Source organism: Meles meles, unplaced genomic scaffold, assembly GCF_922984935.1.
Source record: "Meles meles unplaced genomic scaffold, mMelMel3.1 paternal haplotype, whole genome shotgun sequence".
NCBI classification, from domain to species: Eukaryota; Metazoa; Chordata; class Mammalia; order Carnivora; family Mustelidae; genus Meles; species Meles meles.
In genome coordinates, this window is record NW_025721420.1 from 60,037 (window position 1) to 68,509 (window position 8,473).

General features: G+C 53.9%; 1 long non-coding RNA gene across 1 annotated transcript; it reads right to left on the reverse strand.

Moving 5' to 3' along the window:
* Positions 1-4,274: 4,274 nt before the first annotated feature.
* LOC123936370 lies at positions 4,275-7,193 on the reverse strand. The gene is made up of 2 exons (XR_006817250.1): positions 7,088-7,193; positions 4,275-4,478 (listed from the first exon to the last, which is right to left on the reverse strand). It is a non-coding gene; the product is annotated as an uncharacterized LOC123936370 (long non-coding RNA).
* Positions 7,194-8,473: the final 1,280 nt, after the last annotated feature.

The following is an 8,473-nucleotide window of genomic DNA, read 5'->3' on the forward strand; positions in this document are numbered from 1 at the left end:
TAACTTGTTTGAGACTTGTTTTGGAGACTTCTCCAGGACAGATCACAAAGTAGGCCACGTGTGCACTAGAAAAGGACGTGCATGCTGCTGTCTGGGGGATGGAGTGTTCTGAATATATCTGTTAGATCCATCTGGTCCAGTGTGTCATTCAGAGCCACTGATTCCTTGTTGTTCTGTGTGGCTGATCTCTCCACTGATGTCAGTAGGGTGCTCGAGTCCAACCAGACCAGATGTCTGCTCTAGTCCAGGGCCGGGGCCGCAGCTGCACTGTTGTGTGCGGTTATCGTCCCCTCTCCCTGGGCTGATGCTGGCCCCTGTTGGCGCTGCTTGCATTCTGTCAGGGTTCTGGTGCTGCTTTGGATGGGTTCCGGCCAGGTGTGTCCTGGCCAGGTGTGTCCCAGAGGGGCAGGACCGCAGGGGAATGCAGGGATAGTGCATATGGTGTCTTCTGGCTGATCAGAGCTGATCTCGCTGATTTTTAAATTTCCAGGTGTTAAGACCCACTGATTGTAAGAACTTATAAAGTCAGTCCCCTCTGGTTTTCTAAGCCAGTGTTTTGGGGATTCATCTTCTTCATGTGGATCCCCCATGCCTGGGGTGCCCAGTGGAGGATCTGCTCCTTTTCCCTCCCAAGACTTCCCTTCATCTGTGGTACAGTAAGTGTGTCCTTCTGACTCCTGACCACATCTCTGCCCTTCTTACCCCTTCATTGTGGCCTCTTCTCTGCATTTAGCTGTGGAGAGTCTTTTCTGCTTGTCTTCAGGTGATTTTCTGGGTTATTATTTACACTCACGTGCGTGTTATCTTGGTGTATCCTAGGATACCATGTTCCCTGGAAGATGGGATTTCCGTGGCTTGGGATTTTGATGGTGGTTTGGGGTAAGGTCAGAATGAGGGCTTCCACTCCTGGTGTGACTTTCCCATGGTGCCAAGGGAGGGAGCACCTGAGCTTTTCATCTGCTGTCCAGACATGCCCAGAAGGGAAAGGAGAGGACAGGGCTCAAAAGTTGCCAACAGTCATACATCAAAGTGGGATCAGACTTAATTATGATGGTTTTTTATTCTATCAGTTGAGAGAGGGACACTGAAATATCAGAGTGCGATCGTGGATTTGTCCATTTCTCCTTGCTGTTGTGTTGTCCTCGTGTATTTTGAAACACTTGTTATGAGCATAAATATTTTAAATTTTATGCTTTCTTGATGAGTTGACCCCTTTTTATGAAATGATCTTTTTCTTCATAATAAGGTTTGCTCTGAAATTTACATTGTTGGATATTAACAGTTATTCCACTGATTGATGTTAGGATGGTGTGTTTGGGCAATTCTTTTACCTTAGCTGTGTGCCTTTATGTATAAATAGGTTTGTTGTGTGCATCATTGGTTGTTTTTTTAATCCAGCCTGACAGTTTCTTTTATTAAAGTGATCAGACCAGGGCGCCTGGGTGGCTCAGTGGGTTAAGGCCTCTGCCTTCAGCTCAGGTCATGATTCCAGGGTCCTGGGATCGAGCCCCACATCGAGCTCTCTGCTCCGCGGGGAGCCTGCTTCCTCCTCTCTCTCTGCCTAGTTGTGATTTCTCTCTGTCAAATATTTTTTTTAAAAAAGTGATCAGACCACTTATGTACCATTACAAAATGTGTCTGTAGATAGGGTCGGGCATCTCATCTTGCAATTTGATTTTTATTTCTCATCTGTTCTTTGTTCCCCTTTCTCCTGTCTTCTGTGGTTCTGTGTGTTTGAGGTCTAAACCAAGAGCTTTGTGGTCCTCAGTGTTGGTGTGCCGACCAGCCCCACACAGATGACTTGTGTGTTCACCCCTGACCACTGTCAGTGGTGCTTTAGGGTCGGGGAGGGATGCTCACCCCCATCTCCCCATGACCTCATGTAGGGGCCAGCAAAGGGAGCAATGGGTGATTCCTTTCAGTTTTTTGCCAGAAATAGGTCTTAACCCCACTCTTCCTCCTGTGCGTGTGTGTGCACGTGCACCCATTTGGTATTCACTTAGTTTTAAGATATGTGTGTGCAAGTAGAGACGAGTAGAGTTTCCATTATACAAATGGCTTGTATAGCAAAACAATTTAATAAGCCATGTGTCCCCAATGAATGTTTGTTTCCAGTATTCATATGTTGCTGGCTGCATTGGGGATAGGGCCTTTATGGAAGTTATTAAGGTCCAGTGGGGCCTCATGGGTGGATCCCTGATCTGACAGATCAATGCCCTTATTAGAAGGAGAGAGCAGAGCTTACACACTCTTGCCAGGTGCACACAGAGAGGCCAGATGAACACAGAGCAAGAGGGCAGACACACACCCAAGAGAGGACGACTCAGGAGAAACCAGCCCTGCCCACACCTGATCTTAGACTCCAGCCTCCAGAACTGGGCGAAATGCATGTATGTTGTTTAAGCTGCCCCATCTGGTATCCTGCCCAGGGGGCAGAGTTGCCCAATCAGCCACGTGCAGGGTACATCTGAGAGGAGGCCAGCACAGGGAATCTCAGACCTGAGATGGGGGACTGGGGCTTACCCTGGGAGTTCCAGAGACCTGGATGTGCTCATGACCATCACCAGCCTATCACCCCACCTGTGCTCAGCAGTATGGCGATCGAGAGCTGCTTCTAGAGTAGGAGTAGGGCAGATACCGCTTCTTGGGGTCCCAGGAACTAGGGGTTGCCAATTAGGGGAAGTGGGTAAACCCTCACCTGAGCTGTGGTGTGAACAGGTGTGCCAGCCCAAAGTCTCCCTGGTCCAGAATCCTCCCCCACAGGAAAGGAATCTGGGTGCTGTCTCCTTAGATTCTTTTTTTTTTAATATTTTATTTATTTGACAGAAATTACAACTAGGCAGAGAGGCAGGCAGAGAGAGAGGAGGAAGCAGGCTCCCTGCGGAGCAGAGAGCCCGATGTGGGGCTGGATCCCAGGACCCTGGGATCATGACCTGAGCCGAAGGCGGAGGCTTTAACCCACTGAGCCACCCAGGCGCCCCTGTCTCCTTAGATTCTTAAGGAACCTTTGGGCCTCCCAGGTCCTTGTGTCCGAGTACTGTTGGGAATGAGCACCTGCTGGGCCTCCAGCCTTCTGCCCTCGTCATGTTTACCATTGGCACCTATGATGTTACTTGCTTAAAAGGATGAAAAGGTAAATTGTGCATTACTAGTGAAGTAGAAACCTCGGACCAGCCATGACGGGGACAAAGAGAACCCGAGGAAAACACAGGATGGTGTTCCGTCCGGCTGCGTGCTTGCCTGCTGTGCCCCCTCGCAGACAAGAGCAGGGACTGAGGCCCAGATGCGAGTTAGGCCAGGGCAAGCTGACATGAGCAGGGGCATGCAGAGCTGGAGGGAGCTGGGGTGGACAGGCCTCATGAGTGTCCCAAACCACATGCTCCCGTCCCCTGCAAAGCCCATGCTGCTCTGCTTTCATCAGCCAGTTGGACAGGAGTCTTGTCTCGGGCTGATGCTTTGTCATGATGAACACAGACCCCTGTGACAACTGCATGTACCCTGCAGCATCTGGGGCTCTGGCAGCAGCTCGCCCCAGGCGCTGCTGGCCCTGCCCTACAGTTACCACTGAAGGAAGCACTAAGTTGTCATCCAAGAGGAATGACAGCAAAGCTGCAGTTCCTCATCCTGATGAGTGGGACCCCTGAGCTGGGCTCCAACGTGAGCCCCATGCCCCCCAGGCCAGGCCACGCTGCAGCCTGTCCACTGCAGGACTCTGTGAGGCTGCTTGCAGGCTTCCCATTTTTCTTTTGGGGGTGCAGCCCTGCCCTGCCATCCGCTGTGGCTACAGGTCTCAGGCTGCTGTGGATGCCCACCCTGTGCCCCAAGCGTGAGTGTCGAGTTTCTGAGACAGAGCAGGGGAGCTCCCAGGTCAGCAAAATGAATGGAGCTGTGTGCGCCAAGGGCCAAATGTAACGGGCGCTGCTGCTTGGTTTCGTAGGGCCTGGTGCTGCCGGAGACCAGGGGTCACCCTGGTGTCATGGGGAGGGTCCTGAAAACGATCCTCGTCCTGGGCTGCTTCTGAGCAAGGCGGGACCTCATCACCCATCCGGCTTGTGCTGGCTGCTGTCCCAGCCTAGCCCAGAGGACCCTGGGCTAGCAGGTGCACTATAAAGTGCCATGTAAACGTGCAAGTTCCCCAACACACCGGGAACCCCTTGGTCAAAGGCACCCTCAGACCTTGTCCTGCTGCATCGTCCTAGGACATGTTCCAGCACCCCTCACTCACTTCCTACTGTCTCAGGTCACTAGATAGGACAGAGCTTGAAAAACCAAAGTCCCTTTTCCCCCAAAATATTCTTTATTCTTGCATTACGTCTGTGTTTCCAGTTGTGAATAAAAAATGCTTAGAAAGTGGTTACAAAACAGCGTGAACTGGACACGAGGCGTGGACTCGCCTTCTCCACGTGTGACGACACGGGGCCTGGCGTCGGGGTCGGGCTGGCCTGCCTGGGCTCAGTCGGGCTTCTCACTCTCAGAATCTAGAAAACAAAACCGCCACAGCTCATTACAGGCCCAACTCGGTCACACAAGGCCCTGGAAGGTGGAACAGCGTGGCCAGACGGTCATACTCCCGTGGGGAAACCGGTGGCTTGTGACCCCCACACTGTGCAGGCAGACCCCAGGCAGCTTCTGCCATCGGGCCAGCTTCTACATGGAGCCACTGCCCAGGACCAGACAGGGCCTCCCGGCACCCGCATGTTTGCAGTGCCAAGCTCCTTGGGTGCAGTGAGAGAAGCCGCAGCCCTGACATGCCCCAGTTCTGCCCAGGCCAGTGTCCGATGAGGCACCAGATGGGGCTGTGGGGTCTGCACTGGTTCTGGAAAGGGGGCCCCTCCCTCCACCAGCATGGGCATAGGGCCTGACTACCTCTCAGCTGGCTGGGCCAGGAGACATTGTAAAGCCCAGCGTGAGTGTGTACAGGGCTTGGGCAGGACCGCAGACCACGGAGTGTGATGCCATCGAGGGTGGGTCGGCTGCAGACAGGTACCAAGTGCCATGAGGGCCCTCCCCAAACTTGCACGTGCTCCGACCTTCATGTCCTCTCCAAGCCTGCAAGCCCAGTGCAGATCCAGGAGAAGGTACAAAGGAGCTCACCTCGCCCCAGCTCTGCCAGCCTGCTTTGTACAAGTCAGTCCATGTGGACAGGGGTCAGAGGCACCAGTTAGTGGCCCATGAGTCACCCTCCGTGGGGTAGAGCCCACTGTATGTCCAGAGTGGCAGAAAGCCGAGCAGACAGGCCTGGAGGCAGCAGGCCACACCTGGCAAGCACCATGTGCCAAAAATGGCGGCCGGCGGGGGAGTGGTGAGTCCCACCTAACAACCCACTTGGATCCCGAGCCAGCTGAGCACACACCAGATGTGGCTCCTGCTGGGGACCCAGACCGCACCATTCAATCCAGTGTCTCCTCACAGCCACCCTGGCCTCCGGGAGCGGAGTGTAAGGCTGCGCCCAGGACAGCCTAGGAGCCTGGCTGCTTTGACATGGGCAGAGGGAAAGGAAGAGATGTTGTTCCACACTGTTTTCAAGCAAAGATGTTTATTTTTCTCCTTTATATGTACAATCTCTTGGGGATTCCGTGCCACTGACCTTACATGTACGAGGCCAGACCCCAGATCTCAGCTCTGGTGCAGCAGGGAGTTAGGGAGAGCAGAAGGCAGCTTCCACCCCTCTCGGGAACCAGGTACACGAAATTCTATACCAAGGGACCCAGGGCACGTTACAGAGAACAGAAATCTCTTATTACATCATCGTGCCCTGGCAGAAGACTGCGTAATCACCTAGAAAATTCAATTCTAACTGAATTGATGGAATAATCCACGTAAAATCATTCAGCCCATTCTCGTGAGGTCCCACAGTACGGCGGAACCATATAGTTCACAGCAAGGCGGCCCAAGCTGCCTTCTGAGGGGAAGTGAAAACGTCTTGGCCATGAGGAGCAGGGACTTCAGCTCCCTCCTGGGGCTGTGTGGTGCCCATCTGGGAGGAGTCCCACTAAAACCTTCAGGGGAGGGGTTCTCCTGGCCCTGGCAGGGCAACCTGCACGCACACAGCAGAGTGAGACCCAGGCCTCTGTGCAAGTGATGGAGGAGGAAGCACAGTAGCAGCAGGGGCAGCAGAACCCCAGAGCTGAGGGACTGTGCGGTCTCCGCAGGGTAGGTGGCCGGCCTGCCCCCCACCGGCTTTGGGTCAAGAGGGTGTGCCTGCTTATCTAGCATTTTCCAGCAGGTTCTGCACAGCCAGACACAGCTGCTGATGTTCCTTCCTAAGAGACCTGCTGCTGCGAGCAGCACGCTCCCCCAGGAAGCGCACATCCCCGGGTAGCTTGCTGGCAGCACCCAGAGCACCGCCGCTGCTGGAGGCCGGGGGTGGGGGGTGTCCGTCTGTCTGCTCTCAGGGACCAGAGGAGCCCAAAGAGACCTCATTTGCAAGAGAGATCTAAAGTCAGGCTTTAGCTTCAGATTTCTAAACTGTTCGTATCTCTGCAACTGAAAATGGGCGAGATATCAAAGCACAAGCCAATTACCAAAAGGAAATACAATTTTTTCAACATACGATTTTTTTTTTTTTTAACATCTCTTTTCATCAGGGAACAGAAAAGCTGGAATTCAAGGCACTGGACTTGTGCAGGGTGATTACAACGTTCTAACCATTGATTCAAGTACAGGAAGTGGGTGCAAAGGCTGTAGGTGTCGACCACGGAAACATAAGAGGGAGCAGGGTCTGCAGCAGTCAAGGAAGCAAGCATTGCCCACGCCCCGGCCCCCTCGCCAGGCACCCACGGGCAGGCGGGGCAGGACTCGGAGGCTAAGCCGCAACCTGGCTCCTCCAGACTGTTCAGTTCCACACATTCCAGCTGATAGAGCTATGTGATTCGCAGTCTAGGGCCCGGTGCGCTGACCACAGGCGGCCGCAAGAACGCAGGCAGTGCAGGCACGCCTGCTGCCCCCAAGCCCAGCCTGGGGGTGGGGTTCGGGCTGCCCACCTGGGCTGCCCAGGGCCCCCAGGACACTGGAGGTGGGAATAGGATTCCGTACTGGCCCAGTGACGGGGCACAGGGTGGGGCTGGTAGGCCGGAAAGGGCAGTACCTGGCATGGGCAGGGCTGGGGCGGTTCCAGGAATGGCCGCGGTGGCTAGAGGGCTGGGCGCTGGGGCCAGACATGGTGTCCCCACTGCTGCTCGAGGGGCGTTCATCTACGAGACAAGAAGAGGAAGGCATATGTGGCTGCCAACAGCTGGCCTCCCCAGGGATCCCCACAGATGCTCTCTCCTCAGCAGAGAGTAGTTTCAGGACCTGCTACAGAGTGTCTTCTAATGGCTGATACCAAAGTGACAGCATGGGGCCAAGACGCAGTCTCCCCAAAGCCGCAGCCTGGCCACCTCATGGTTTGGGCCAAAGTGGACCCTGTGGACACAGTGAGGAACTGCACATCCCACCCCAGGGCTTCCTCTTTTTTTTTTTTTTTTTTTTTTTTTATATTTTATTTATTTGACAGAAATCACAAGCAGACAGAGAGGCAGGCAGAGAGGCAGGCAGAGAGAGAGGAGGAAGCAGGCTCCCTGCGGAGCAGAGAGCCCGATGCGGGGCTCGATCCCAGGACCCTGAGATCATGACCTGAGCCGAAGGCAGAGGCTTTAACCCACTGAGCCACCCAGGCGCCCCAGGGCTTCCTCTTTGACCGGTCAGGGTCTTTATGGAAGGACCTGAGCCCAGGAACTCATGGCAGGGCAGGCCCGCCTCTCTCCACACCCCAAAGGGAGGAGCAGCACAAGGATGGGAGAGTGAGTGAAGATGGGTGGTGAGACCAACGTAACCATGATACAGAAAACAGAGGCCACGGAAATTACAGACCAGTAGCCTTCAGTGCCCGAAGTCCAGGCAGATCGAAGAAAGCAGCCGTGAAAAGAGCACAGCCAAATGGAGTCGGCCCCGGAAATGCAAGGGTGCTCTTCCCGGGGAATATCACTGCCTCTTGCCCCAGTTACCCCGTAAGGAACAACCCTGTGTGATGCTCCCCGCAGATGCAGGGAGAGCAGCTGAGAAGTTCCCCGCTCCTTCACAGAAGGCACAGCAGCCAAGGCTGGAGGATGCTTCCTCCATCTGTGAGGGTCTCTCTGGAACCTGCAGCCAAACCTATGATGCTGTGAAATGCCAAATGCGCTTCCCCTATAGCTCGCCCAGCTCCTAGTCCATGCTGTGTGGGAAGTCCCAGCCAAGGCAAGAAAAAGAACAGAGCCAGAGATTAGAAAAGAAAAAGGGAAACCATCCTCATTTGCAGAGGACAAGATTGTGCTTGGCGAAAACTCAAAAGACTATAAAAACAGATTTCTAGAACAAGCAAATGTAGCAAGATGGCAGGATACAAGATACAAAGTTCTATATACTAGCAGTATACAACTGGAAAATGAAATTTAAGAACCATGCGATCTATTTACTTATTTTTAAAGATTTGAGAGAGAGAGAGCGTGAGAGA